Genomic DNA, 14,038 nt, shown 5'->3' on the forward strand with positions numbered 1-14,038 from the left:
GCCCAGCCCAGAATTGCTGTTTTTTGCCTATTTCAGTGTTTCGAAGAAACGGAATATCAAATGGAGTCCAAACGGAATAAAATCTTCAGGAACGTGATTTTCTCACCGAACGTGATCCAGGAGACTTGGACCCTACTCCAAGGAGTTAAATAGGAGGTCACGAGGGTGGGGGGCGCCCCCCCTAGGGCGCGCCCCCTGCCTCGTGGGCCCCTTGGTGCTCCACCGACGTACTCCTTCCTCCTATATATACCAACATACCCCCGAACGATCAGAATAGGAGCCAAAAACCTATTTCCACCGCCGCAACTTTCTGTATCCACGAGATCCCATCTTGGGGCCTGTTCCGGAGCTCCGCCGGAAGAGGGCCGTCATCACGGAGGGCTTCTACATCATCCTAGCCCCTCCGATGAAGTGTGAGTAGTTTACCTCAGACCTTCGGGTCCATAGTTAGTAGCTAGATGGCTTCTTCTCTCTTTTTGGATCTCAATACAAAGTTCCCCCCTCTCTTGCGGAGATCTATTCGTTGTAATCTTATTTTTGCAGTGTGTTTGTTGAGACTGATGAATTGTGGGTTTATGATCAAGTTTATCTATGAATAATATTTGAATCTTCTCTGAATTCTTTTATGTATGAGTGGTTATCTTTGCAAGTCTCTTCGAATCATCCGTTTGGTTTGGCTAACTAGATTGGTAGTTCTTGCCATGGGAGAAGTGCTTAGCTTTGGGTTCGATCTTGCGGTGTCCTTTCCCAGTGACAGAAGGGGCAGCAAGGCATGTATTGCATCGTTGCCATCGAGGATAACAAGATGGGGTTTATTTCATATTGCATGAATTTATCTCTCTACATCATGTCATCTTGCTTAAGGCGTTACTCTGTTTTTAACTTAATACTCTAGATGCATGCTGGATAGCGGTCGATGAGTGGAGTAATAGTAGTAGATGCAGAATCGTTTCGGTCTACTTGTCACGGACGTGATGCCTATATACATGATCATGCCTAGATATTCTCATAACTAAGATCAATTCTGTCAATTGCTCAACAGTAATTTGTTCACCCACCGTAGAATATTTATGCTCTTGAGAGAAGCCACTAGTGAAACCTATGGCCCCAGGGTCTATTCTCATCATATCATTCTCCATCACTTTAATCTAGCTTTGCTTTTTTACTTTGCCTTTACTTTTTACTTCGCATATTTATACCAAAAATACCAAAAGTATTATATCTATCAGATCTCACTCTCGTAAGTGACCGTGAAGGGATTGACAACCCCTAATCGCGTTGGTTGCGAGTAGCTATCGCTTTGTGCAGGTACGAGGGACTTGAGCGTGGCCCCCTACTTGATTGATACCTTGGTTCTCAAAAACTGAGGGAAATACTTACGCTACTCTGCTGCATCATCCCTTCCTCTTCGGGGAAAACCAACGCAAGCTCAAGACGTAGCAAGAAGGATTTCTGGCGCCGTTGCCGGGGAGTCTACGCAAAAAGTCAACATACCAAATACCCATCACAATCCCTATCTCTTGCATTACATTATTTGCCATTTGCCTCCCGTTTTCCTCTCCCCCACTTCACCCTTGCCGTTTTATTCGCCCTCTCTCTCTCTATCCTCCCTCTCTATTTGCCTCTTTTGCCCATTTGCTCTTGCTTGCTCGTGTGTTAGATTGCTTGTTTGTCGCGATGGCTCAAGATAATACTAAATTTCCTGACTTCACCAATACCAATAATAATGATTTCCTTAGCACTCCGATTGCTCCTCTTGCTAATACTGAATCTTGTGAAATTAATGCTGCTTTGTTGAATCTTGTTATGAAAGATCAATTCGCCGGCCTTCCTAGTGAAGATGCCGCTACTCATCTGAATAGCTACGTTGATTTATGTGATATGCAAAATAAAAAAGATGTCGATAATGATGTCGTTAAATTGAAGCTATTTCCTTTTTCGCTTAGAGATCGTGCTAAAGCTTGGTTTTCATCTTTGCCTAAAAATAGTATTGATTCATGGAACAAGTGCAAAGATGCTTTTATCTCTAAGTATTTTCCTCCCGCTAAGATCATCTCTCTTAGAAACGATATTATGAACTTTAAACAACTTGATCATGAACATGTTGCACAAGCTTGGGAGAGAATGAAATTAATGATACGTAATTGCCCTACTCGTGGTTTGAATTTGTGGATGATTATACAAAACTTTTATGCCGGATTGAATTTTGCTTCTAGAAATCTTTTAGATTCGGCCGCGGGAGGCACTTTTATGGGAATCACTTTAGGAGATGCTACTAAACTCCTAGATAATATTATGGTTAATTATTCTCAACGGCATACTGAAAGATCTTCTAATAAAAAGTGCACGCGATAGAAGAAATCAATGTTTTGAGTGGAAAGATGGATGAACTTATGAAATTATTTGCTACTAAGAGTGTTTCTTCTGATCCTAATGATATGCCTTTGTCTACTTTCATTGAGAATAACAATGAATCTATGGATGTGAATTTTGTTGATAGGAATAATTTTGGTAACCACGCTTATAGAGGGAATTTTAATCCTAGGCCATATCCTAGTAATCCTTCTAATAATTATGGGAATTCCTACAACAACTCTTATGGAAATTATAATAAGATGCCCTCTGAATTTGAGAATAGTGTTAAAGAGTTTATGAATTCACAAAAGAATTTTAATGCTTTGCTTGAAGAGAAATATCTTAAAGTTGATGATTTGGCTAGAAACGTTGATAGAATTTCTCTTGAGGTTGATTCTTTAAAGCTTAGATCTATTCCTCCTAAGCATGATATTAATGAGTCTCTCAAAGCCATGAGAATTTCCATTGATGAGTGCAACGAAAGAACCTCTAGGATGCGTGCTTCCAAAGATGCCTTTATTAAAGCGTGTTCTTCCAATTCCTATGAAAATCAAGATGAAGATCTAAAAGTTATTGATGTGTCCCCTATTAAATCTTTGTTTTGCAATATTAATCTTGATGAAACTGAATATGATCTTCCTTTACCTAGAAGGCGTTCTAAAAATTCGGAGTATTTAGACCTTAATGATGAAATTGATGAAAGTGGGATTGAAAGAAATAAAAATCTAGATGTTGCTAAACCCACTATATTGGATTTCAAGGAATTTAATTATTAAATTTTCTCTTTAATTGATTGTATTTCCTTGTTGCAATCCGTGCTAAATTCTCCACATGCTTATAGTCAAAATAAAGCCTTCACCGAACATATTGTTGATGCCTTGATGCAATCTTATGAAGAAAAACTTGAGTTGAAAGTTTCTATCCCTAGAAAACTCTATGATGAGTGGGAACCAACTATTAAAATTAAAATTAAAGATCATGAGTTTTATGCTTTGTGTGATTTGGGTGCTAGTGTCTCCACTATTCCCAAAACTTTGTGTGATTTACTAGATTTCCGTAATTTTGATGATTGCTCTCTAAACTTGCATCTTGCGGATTCCACTATTAAGAAACCTATGGGAAGGATTAATGATGTTATTATTGTTGCAAATAGGAATTATTTGCCCATAGATTTCATTGTTCTTGATATAGATTGCAATCCTTCTTGCCCTATTATTCTTGGTAGACCTTTCCTTAGAACGGTTGGTGCGATTATTGATATGAAGGAAGGGAATATTAGATTTAAATTTCCATTAAAAAAGGGCATGGAACCCATTCCAAGAAATAAAATAAAATTACCATATGAAACTATCATGAGAGCCACTTATGGATTGCCTACCAAAGACGGCACAACCTAGATCTATCCTCGCTTTTATGCCTAGCTAGGGGCGTTAAACGATAGCGCTTGTTGGGAGGCAACCCAACTTTATTTTTATTACTTGATTTTTGCTCCTGATTAGTAATAAAGAAATTATTTAGCCTCTTTTTGGTTGTGTTTTGTTGTGTTTAATTAGTGTTTGTGCCAAGTAGAACCGTTGGGAAGATTTGGGGAAAGTCTTGTTGAACTTGCTGTAAAAAATAGAAACTTTAGCGCTCATGAGAACTGCTGTAATTTTTATTTGAAGAGTGATATTTAGTTAATTCTTTTTTAAGATGGTTAATAGATACATTCCTCACGTCCATAAATTTATTTTAGAATTTTTGGGGTTCCAGATCTTGCGCTAGCTACAGATTACTACAGACTGTTCTGTTTTTGACAAATTCTGTTTTCCGTGTGTTGTTTGCTTATTTTGATGAATCTATGGCTAGTAAAATAGTTTATAATCCATAGAGAAGTTGGAATACAGTAGGTTTAACACCAATATAAATAAATAATGAGTTCATTACAGTACCTTGAAGTGGTCTTTGGTTTTCTTTCCCTAACGGAGCTCACGAGTTTTCTATTTTGAGTTTTGTGTTGTGAAGTTTTCAAGTTTTGGGTGAATTCTTTTGATGGATCATGGAACAAGGAGCGGCAAGAGCCTAAGCTTGGGGATGCCCATGGCACCCCCAAGATAATCCAAGGACACCAAAAAGTCAAAGCTTGGGGATGCCCCGGAAGGCATCCCCTCTTTCGTCCACTTCCATCGGTAAATTACTTGGAGCTATATTTTTATTCACCAACATGATATGCATTTTGCTTGGAGCGTCTTGTATTATTTGTGTCTTTGTGTCTTAGTATGCCACAATCATCCTTGCTGTACACAACTTTTGAGAGAGCCATACATGAATTAAAAATTTATAGAATACTCTATGTGCTTCACTTATATCTTTTGAGCTAAGTAATTTTGCTCTATGTGCTTCACTTATATCTTTTGAGCTAAGTAGTTTTGCTCTATGTGCTTCACTTATATCTTTTGAGCGTTATAGTTTTGCTCTATGTGCTTCACTTAGATCTTTTAGAGCATGGTGGTGGATTTGTTTTAAAGAAACTATTGATCTCTCATGCTTCACTTAAAATATTTTGAGAGTCTCTTAATAGCATGGTAATTTGCTTAATAATAATATGCTTGGTATTCAAGATTTGTGAAACTTTCTTTTGAGTGTGTTGAATACTAAGAAAAGATTGAAGCATGATAATTGTTTTTAGATATGGAGGTGATAATATTAAAGTCATGCTAGTGAGTAGTTGTGAATTTAAAGAATACTTGTGTTAAAGTTTGTGATTCCCGTAGCATGCACGTATGGTGAACCGTTATGTGATGAAGTCGGAGCATGATTTATTTATTGATTGTCTTCCTTATGAGTGGCAGTCGGGGACGAGCGATGGTCTTTTCCTACCAATCTATCCCCCTAGGAGCATGCGCGTAATACTTTGCTTTGATAACTTCTAGATTTTTGCAATAAGTATATGAGTTCTTTATGACTAATGTTTAGTCCATGGATCATACGCACTCTCACCCTTCCACCTTTGCTAGCCTCTCTAATACCGCGCACCTTTCGCCGGTATCATACACCTACCATATACCTTCTTCAAAACAGCCACCATACCTACCTATTATAGCATTTCCATAGCCATTCCGAGATATATTGCCATGCAACTTTCCACCGTTCCGTTTATCATGACACATTCATCATTGTCATATTGCATATCCCGGTACACCGCCGGAGCATTCATATAGAGTCATATTTTGTTCTAAGTATCGAGTTGTAACTGTTGAGTTGTAAGAAAAATAAAAGTGTGATGATCATCATTTTTAGAGCATTATCCCAAGTGAGGAAAGAATGATGGAGACTATGATTCCCCCATAAGACGGGATGAGACTCCGGACGAAAAATAAATAAAAGAGGCCAAAGAGGACCAAATAAAAAGAGAAAGAAAAGAGGCCATAAAAAAGAAAAGGCCCAAATAAAAAAAATGGGAGAAAAAGAGAGAAGGGACAATGTTACTATCCTTTTACCACACTTGTGCTTCAAAGTAGCACCATGATTTTCATAGTAGAGAGTCTTTCATGTTATCACTTTCATATAATAGTGGGAATTTTACATTATAGAACTTGGCTTGTATATTCCAATGACGGGCTTCCTCAAATTGCCCTAGGTATTCATGAGCAAGCAAGTTGGATGCACACCCACTTAGTTTCTTTTTGAGCTTTCACATATTTATAGCTCTAGTGCATCCGTTGCATGGCAATCCCTACTCACTCACATTGATATCTATTGATGGGCATCTCCATAGCCCGTTGATACGACTAGTTGATGTGAGACTATCTTCTCCTTTTTGTCTTCTCCACAACCACCATTTTATTCCACCTATAGTGCTATATCCATGGCTCACGCTCATGTATTGCGTGAAGATTGAAAAAGTTAGAGTATGAAACAATTGCTTGGCTCGTCATCGGGGTTGTGCATGATTTAAATACTTTGTGTGGTGAAGATAGAGCATAGCCAGACTATATGATTTTGTAGGGATAACTTTCTTTGGCCATGTTATTTTGAGAAGACATAATTGCTTTGTTAGTATGCTTGAAGTATTATTATTTTTATGTCAATATAAACTTTTGTCTTGAATCTTTCAAATCTGAATATTCATATCACAATTAAGAAGATTTGCATTGAAATTATGCCAAGTAGCACTCCGCATAAAAAATTCTCTTTTTATCATTTACCTACTCGAGGACGAGCAGGAATTAAGCTTGGGGATGACTGATACGTCTCCAACGTATCTATAATTTTTGATTGCTCCATGCTATATTATCTACTGTTTTGGACTATATTGGGCTCTATTTTCCACTTTTATATTATTTTTGGGACTAACCTATTAACCGGAGGCCCAGTCCAGAATTGTTGGTTTTTTGCCTATTTCAGTGTTTCAAAGAAACAGAATATCAAACGGAGTCCAAACGGAATAAAATTTTCGGGAACGTGAATTTCTCACCGAACGTGATCCAGGAGACTTGGACCGTACTCCAAGGAGTCGAAGAGGAGGTCACGAGGGTGGGGGCGCGCCCCTGCCTCGTGGGCCCCTCGGTGCTCCACCGACGTACTCCTTCCTCCTATATATACCTATGTACCCCCAAACGATCAGAACAGGAGCCAAAAACCTAATTCCACCGCCGCAAATTTCTGTATCCACGAGACCATCTTGGGGCCTGTTCCGGAGCTCCGCCGGAAGAGGGCCGTCATCACGGAGGGCTTCTACAACATCCTAGCCCCTCTGATGAAGTGTGAGTAGTTTACCTCAGACCTTCGGGTCCATAGTTAGTAGCTAGATGGCTTCTTCTCTCTTTTTGGATCTCAATACAAAGTTCTCCCCCTCTCTTGCGGAGATCTATTCGATGTAATCTTCTTTTTGCGGTGTGTTTGTTGAGACCGATGAATTGTGGGTTTATGATCAAGATTATCTATGAATAATATTTGAATCTTCTCTGAATTCTTTTATGTATGATTGGTTATCTTTGCAAGTCTCTTCGAATCATCTGTTTGATTTGGCCAACTAGATTGGTAGTTCTTGCCATGGGAGAAGTGCTTAGCTTTGGGATCGATCTTGCGGTGTCCTTTCCCAGTGACAGAAGGGGCAGCAAGGCACGTATTGCATCGTCGCCATCGAGGATAACAAGATGGGGTTTATTTCATAATGCATGAATTTATCTCTCTACATCATGTCATCTTGCTTAAGGCGTTACTCTGTTTTTAACTTAATACTCTAGATGCATGCTGGATAGCGATCGATGAGTGGAGTAATAGTAGTAGATGCAGAATCGTTTCGGTCTACTTGTCACGGACGTGATGCCTATATACATGATCATGCCTAGATATTCTCATAACTATGCTCAATTCTGTCAATTGCTCAACAGTAATTTGTTCACCCACCGTAGAATACTTATGCTCTTGAGAGAAGCCACTAGTGAAACCTATGGCCCCCGGGTCTATTCTCATCATATGAATATCCATCACTTTAATCTTGCTTTGCTTCTTTACTTTGCCTTTACTTTTTACTTTGCATATTTATACCAAAAATATTATATCTATCAGATCTCACTCTCGTAAGTGACCGTGAAGGGATTGACAACCCCTAATCGCGTTGGTTGCGAGTAGTTATCGCTTTGTGCAGGTACGAGGGACTTGAGCGTGGCCTCCTACTGGATTGATACCTTGGTTCTCAAAAACTGAGGGAAATACTTACGCTATTCTGCTGCATCATCCCTTCCTCTTCGGGGAAAACCAACGCAAGCTCAAGACATAGCAGGGTGCCCATGGAGGGGTGGATGAACAGGACCCCGTGGTGTGGAGGGCTGGATGAACAGTAGATGGTGGAGGGGTGGTTGAACAGGACCCCGTGGTGTGGAGGGCTGGATGAACAGTAGATGGTGGAGGGGTGCCCGTGGAGGGGTGGTTGAATAGGACCCCGTGGTGTGGAGGGCTTGATGAACAATAGACGGTGGAGGGATGGTTGAACAGTAGCCGGTGGAGTAGCGTGCGGTGGAGGCTGGATGAACAGGAGCCCGTGGATGAACAGTCGCAGGTGGAAGCTGGAGGAGATCGACGGTGGATGATCAGTAGCTCGTGGAGGCTGGAGGGGGTCGACGGTGGATGAACAGTAGCTCGTGGAGGCTAGACGGGGTTGACGGTGGTTGAACAGTAGCCGGTGGAGTAGCGCGCGGTGGAGGCTGGATGAACAGGAGCCCGTGGATGAACAGTCGCAGGTGGAAGCTGGAGGAGATCGACGGTGGATGAACAGTAGCTCGTGGAGGCTGGAGGGGGTCAACGGTGGAGATGAACAGTATCTTGTGGAGTCCCATTTTGCCATACGCCACACACCTCCCGATGAACAAGACCCCCGTTTCGACCGTAGCGTTCCAACACAAGTCTGTTTCGTCCGTTTTGCGGTACGCCACACCCCTCCCGATCAACAGGATCCCCGTTTCGACCGTAGGAGGTCCGTTTCCTCCGTTTTGCGGTACGCCAGACCCCTCCCGATGAACAGGATCCCGTTTCGAACGTGGCCGGTTGAACACAAGACCGTTTCCTCCGTTCTATGGTACGCCAGGCCTCGTTTCCATCACCTGTTCCGTCCAAGCCCTCCCGATGAACACGACGCATTTCGTTGCCTCTCCATGAACACGGCGCATTCCGTTGCCTCCCCATGAACACGACAACGACGTTGTTTCTCCATTCTGACCCAGCCATGTACACGAGCCGTCGCCGTACGTATGCGCCAGTAGACGTTCGAGACCCCGCCCGTATGTACACATACGTGGCCGTATTTTCTTTCTTGCACCCTGGCCGCTGTACGTACGTGTAAATGCTACGTGCGCGCCTCTACTATGACACGTGCGCGCCTCTACATCGACCAGTATGTACGTACACATTCGCGACCAGAATGACAACGCTACGTACGCTTCGACCAGGTGGGTCCTGACTGTCAGCCACTTCCTTGCCTGCGAAGATGTAGCTGGTCGGTCCCAGCAGTCAGGGGGCGAATAGTTTTGTTTTTTTGCCCGGACGCACTTCCTTGCGTGCGAAGATGTAGTTGGTGGGTCCCAACAGTCAGGGGGAATCGTTTTTTCACAAAATACGGTGGCCCGTCCGATGGGTCCCGCTGTCAAGTGGAGGAATAATTATTTTGCACGTAATAAGGAGGCACTTCCTTGTTGCGGCCGTGGACCCAGCTTTCAGCCTCTCCACGTACAGTCCACGTCCGATGGAAGCCGTTCCTTGACCACGTTGACCACGCCACGCCGAGAGCACCAGGGCGGTGGACGATGGCGAGGCCTAGGAAGGGGACGACGCGGAGCCGGGGAAGACGCGGCAATGGATGCCCACACATAGAGTAGTACGAGAGTTCACTAGTTCGCTGCGGTGTGAGGCTGCTGTCGCCGCAGAATAACAGGGGGTGTGGGCGAGTAGAGGGATGGCCTGGCCAGCAGTGGGAGTAGTAGGGGGCGGTGAGGCCTCCGCCGCATCGCAGCCGGCCACGGGAGGCAGGAGCACGAGGCACGACCGACGCTGGCTTGGGCGGCTGGATCAAGAAGACCAGAGGTTGAAGAAGCACTACGGCCGTTGGACGGACATCGTACGGTCACTAGAGCTAGAATCGTGCATATTGACTAAGTTGACAAAGCCCTCCATCCCTGTCAACTTAGTAGGCCGACAAGTCAGCCTCCCACCAAGGTGGGTCCCAGCTAGCAGGGGGGTATTCATTTTTTTGAGCGTAATAAGGAGGCACTTCCTTGCGTGCGAAGATATAGCTAGTTTCCTTGCGTGCGAAGATATAGCTGGTGGGTCCGAGCTGTCAGCGGCGGTAACGTTTTTTCACGAAATACAGAGGCCCTTTCGGTGGGTCCCTGATGTCAGGTGGAGGAATCATTATTTTGCGCGTAATAAGGAGGCATTTCCTTGCGTGCGGCCGTGGACCCAGCTGTCGGCCTCTCCACGTACAGTCCACTTCAGATGCATGTCGGTCGTTGACCACGTTGACCAGGCCGCGCCGAGAGCACCAGGGCGGTGGACGACGGCGAGGCCTAGGAAGAGGCAGGGAAGACTCGGCAGTTGTTTCCCACGCGGAGGGGAGTACGACTGTATGAGGGTTTACTGGTTTCGTCTGCCGTCGCCGGAGAATAACAGCAGGTGTGGGTGAGTAGAGGGATGGCTAGGCCAGCGATGGGAGTACGGTGGGGCGGTGAGGCCTGCGCGGCAGCAGAGCCGGCCGCGGGGAGGAGGGAGCAGGCAGTCCCGCCGGCGCTTTTGGAGCAGGAAGAGCAGAGATTGAAGAAGCACGACGGCCGTTGGATGGCCATCCAACAGTCACTGCTTGTGCGTCAACCTTTTTTTAGGAAAGCCTCAAATCTGTGGAAAAACATACAGCCCATTTGCTAATTCTTAAGGTTTTTTTGGAGCCCATATTCTTTTTGTTAGCATTACAGCCCATATTGTGGCCACGGTTAAAAAATTATACGAAATTTTGCATATTTCGGTGCGGTCCGAACTGTTTTTAATCCCGAAATTTCGACTCACATTCAAACTGATTTTAAAAATAAATGTATATCAATATAAAATCCAACAAATTCTCCACGCATAAAAATTAATGTAATTTAAAATCTCGAAATGAAAAAAGATATTTGAAACTAATTGCCGGTTTGATGTGTTTTAAAAATGTACAACCCATTTCTCATTACTGATAGGCCATTTTCTCGGCCAGCCGAATGAAGCTCTCCTCGTCTTGAAAGACTTGGCAAATCACAAAAAAACTGGGCTGTGGCCATGGACCCAGCTGTCAGTCCATTTGTTTTTTTAGTCCATTTGGTGGGCTGGGTGAAACAATGATGTAACATCTATGCAGCCCATTTAAATTCCATTTGCATTTTTCTCGAAAGCCGCAGACTTGCTGGCTGGGTGAAAATATCATGTTGGGCTAGACGGAGAAATGTTATAAAAACATAAACACATGATTGCACGTGAGTAAAATCTTTGCAAACTTATGTACGCAATCACTAGGAGTTAACTTGCCAAGTTATATATAAACAATTATTATTATTATTTTGTAAGAACTTTCAACTTACGAAATAAAATATCATTTCAATTTGATGAGTTAATAGTACGTGGGGTATTATTATTTTTTAGGCTAGACGTGGGACACTTGAGTTGGTTCTAGGGGAAAGTACTGGGAGAAAACTCAGTTTACATCGAAAAAGAAAGTGGGAGAAAATTCATAGACCTGCTGGGTCGACCTGAGGAGGGGAATATGTTGGGAGGAAGGAGATTCAAAGCACGACAGCCGAGTGAACTAGTTTTTTTTACGAACAAGTGAACTAGTTTACATACATAAGCAAATTGCCACTAAAAAAGCAATCAGGTTAATGGGTTCTTAAAAGAAATATTTCGGACAAAACAGATAATTACGACACATAGGCTAATGCATGAAACACTCACATGATAAAGGTGCTTATAAACAGATAAAGTACAACATCTAGACCTTCCTGGCACGCTTGATCATGATGCTGCGGCTGTCCGTGTACTCGTTGGTTATGGGAAGCAGACACGCCCTCATGTCCAAGATCTGCATGTATATGTCATAGCATGCGTATGCGCCCTTGGCCACATAGGTTATGTAGGCTAGATTCAGAGGTACCTCCCACGTGTTCAGGTCTTCTTCTTTCATGTTGGCGTATCAGGGGTCGATGATGGTCTCAGCGAGGTCAACCACGGAGTCTTACTCCTGCCCGTTGCTGATGATCTTGTATTGCTTCTGGATGTCGACAAGCTTGTTGCACCAGATGGTCGAATCGTCGCGTTCTTCCTTCTCTCCACCGTAGCGAAGGTGCAGTCGGCGCTGCCGATGAAACGGGCGAATGCTCCAGAACCTGGTGCAGCCATAGGACTGAGGCGAGGCAGAGCTTCACCGAGTCCGTATCGTTGGTGTACATCACATTCAACTTGGAGCAGCCATAGGACTGAACGGCGAACTCAAAGGGGAACTCCTTGCTGAAGTCCATATCCAGCAGGCTCACCCCTCGGATCGCCATTGGAGTCTCTTCGAGTGAACAAGTGTGTAGGCGGTGGTAGTAGTTCGTTTTTCAGCTCTTGGGGAACTGGATTCAACAGTAAGATGAGTGTGTACAGGCGACAACGGTTACTACCCCTCCCTCGTCCGCTGCACGCCCAGCAGAAGGTGCACCCTCGGCCACATGTCGGTTCACGAGCGGGTCCGTATTGGTACTGTAATAACAGGAGTTAGTGGTCACTTTACTTAAATTTAATTAGCTTTAATAGAAATTTGTACTTAAAACAAAGAATGCATTCACTTGTTCTATCAGTGCCACAGGATCAACATGTACAAAAATTAGAATTATTAATCTCAGGACGCACACGATCATCACATTTGTCGCACTTTCACAAAAGATAATACTACCAAGTTTGAACTGTTTGTTATGGTTGTTGTCCTCTGCATCATCATGCCGTGTTTCCCAGCTTGCAAGATTCAGAACCAACAAATAAGATCCAAATAATAAGTACAACAAAGATGCCTACACATCTCATTGATTCCCAGCTTGCAAGATTCAGAACCAACAAATAAGATCCAAATAATAAGTACAACAAAGATGCCTACACATCTCACTGATTCCTAGCTTGCAAGATTCAGAACCAACCCATTAGAGCCTTTTGATAAAGTGAATATCGGGATCAAATCCATCTTGGCTAGCCATGTCATACAATCGAAGAACTTGGCGAATGCTCTTGACCGTCACAACATCTATAGTTGAGTATTCCTGTTTGCACAACATGTTTGCACAGCACAAACAAGGAGATAGGAGAGCATGATTTTGCTTTAATAGCGGCCTCCTTGAACTCAACCTCCAGCTCTACTTGGGTGAGGTCTGGCTGGAGTTCCATGATTCAATTCATGAGCCTTTTTTTTGCAGTTCACCTGAAATGAAGCAAAGATTGCATCATTCAGCTAGCAAGAAGTACTTGCTCTTGTGAGCTGGCAGGTTCTTCTTTAGTAGTTGCACTAAAATTGAGGAACATTAAGGTTGGCTGTCCGGCTCATGTAAGGTGCAACTATAATTTTCTTATCCTTTTGTGCAGTTCCACTAAAATAAAGTGCCATTGTGGTGACAGTGACGGCTCCATCTTGCAAAGGCTAATAAAATGTTGCACGAGATTACCAGCAGAACTTGACGGAGATTTTGGAAACTCCAATCACCATTTTGTGCAGTTCCACCAAAATTGAGAGATGTTGCCCACGTGACATTTTAGTTGAACTGCACAAGACACTCATTCCAAAAAAAGTGTTTTCTGCAGTTCACCAAAAGGTCACAATAGCAATAAGGTGAAATGGATATCCCTATCTGCATAAAAAGATAGAAAGTAAACAGTTGCTGGTCAATAAGAATATACGGAACATATACAAAATGAAAAGAAGCATCTTAATTATGTTCATGGCAATCACGCAAGGACAATAGAAATTTTAAAATGTCAGCGATGCTTCATGTTACCAGAAGCATTACGATCAACAATGAGATTCCTCAAATATGGGATTACTTTAATGGTGGCATTGCTTGTTTACCAGACACAGTAAATCAACAGTATCTAAAGAGTTGGTTTAAGGGCATGGGGCCGTGGGGACAGGAAACCAGGACACTCAGCAGCGTAAAGGAGCAAC

This window comes from Triticum urartu, chromosome 7, assembly GCF_003073215.2.
Source record: "Triticum urartu cultivar G1812 chromosome 7, Tu2.1, whole genome shotgun sequence".
NCBI classification, from domain to species: domain Eukaryota; kingdom Viridiplantae; phylum Streptophyta; class Magnoliopsida; order Poales; family Poaceae; genus Triticum; species Triticum urartu.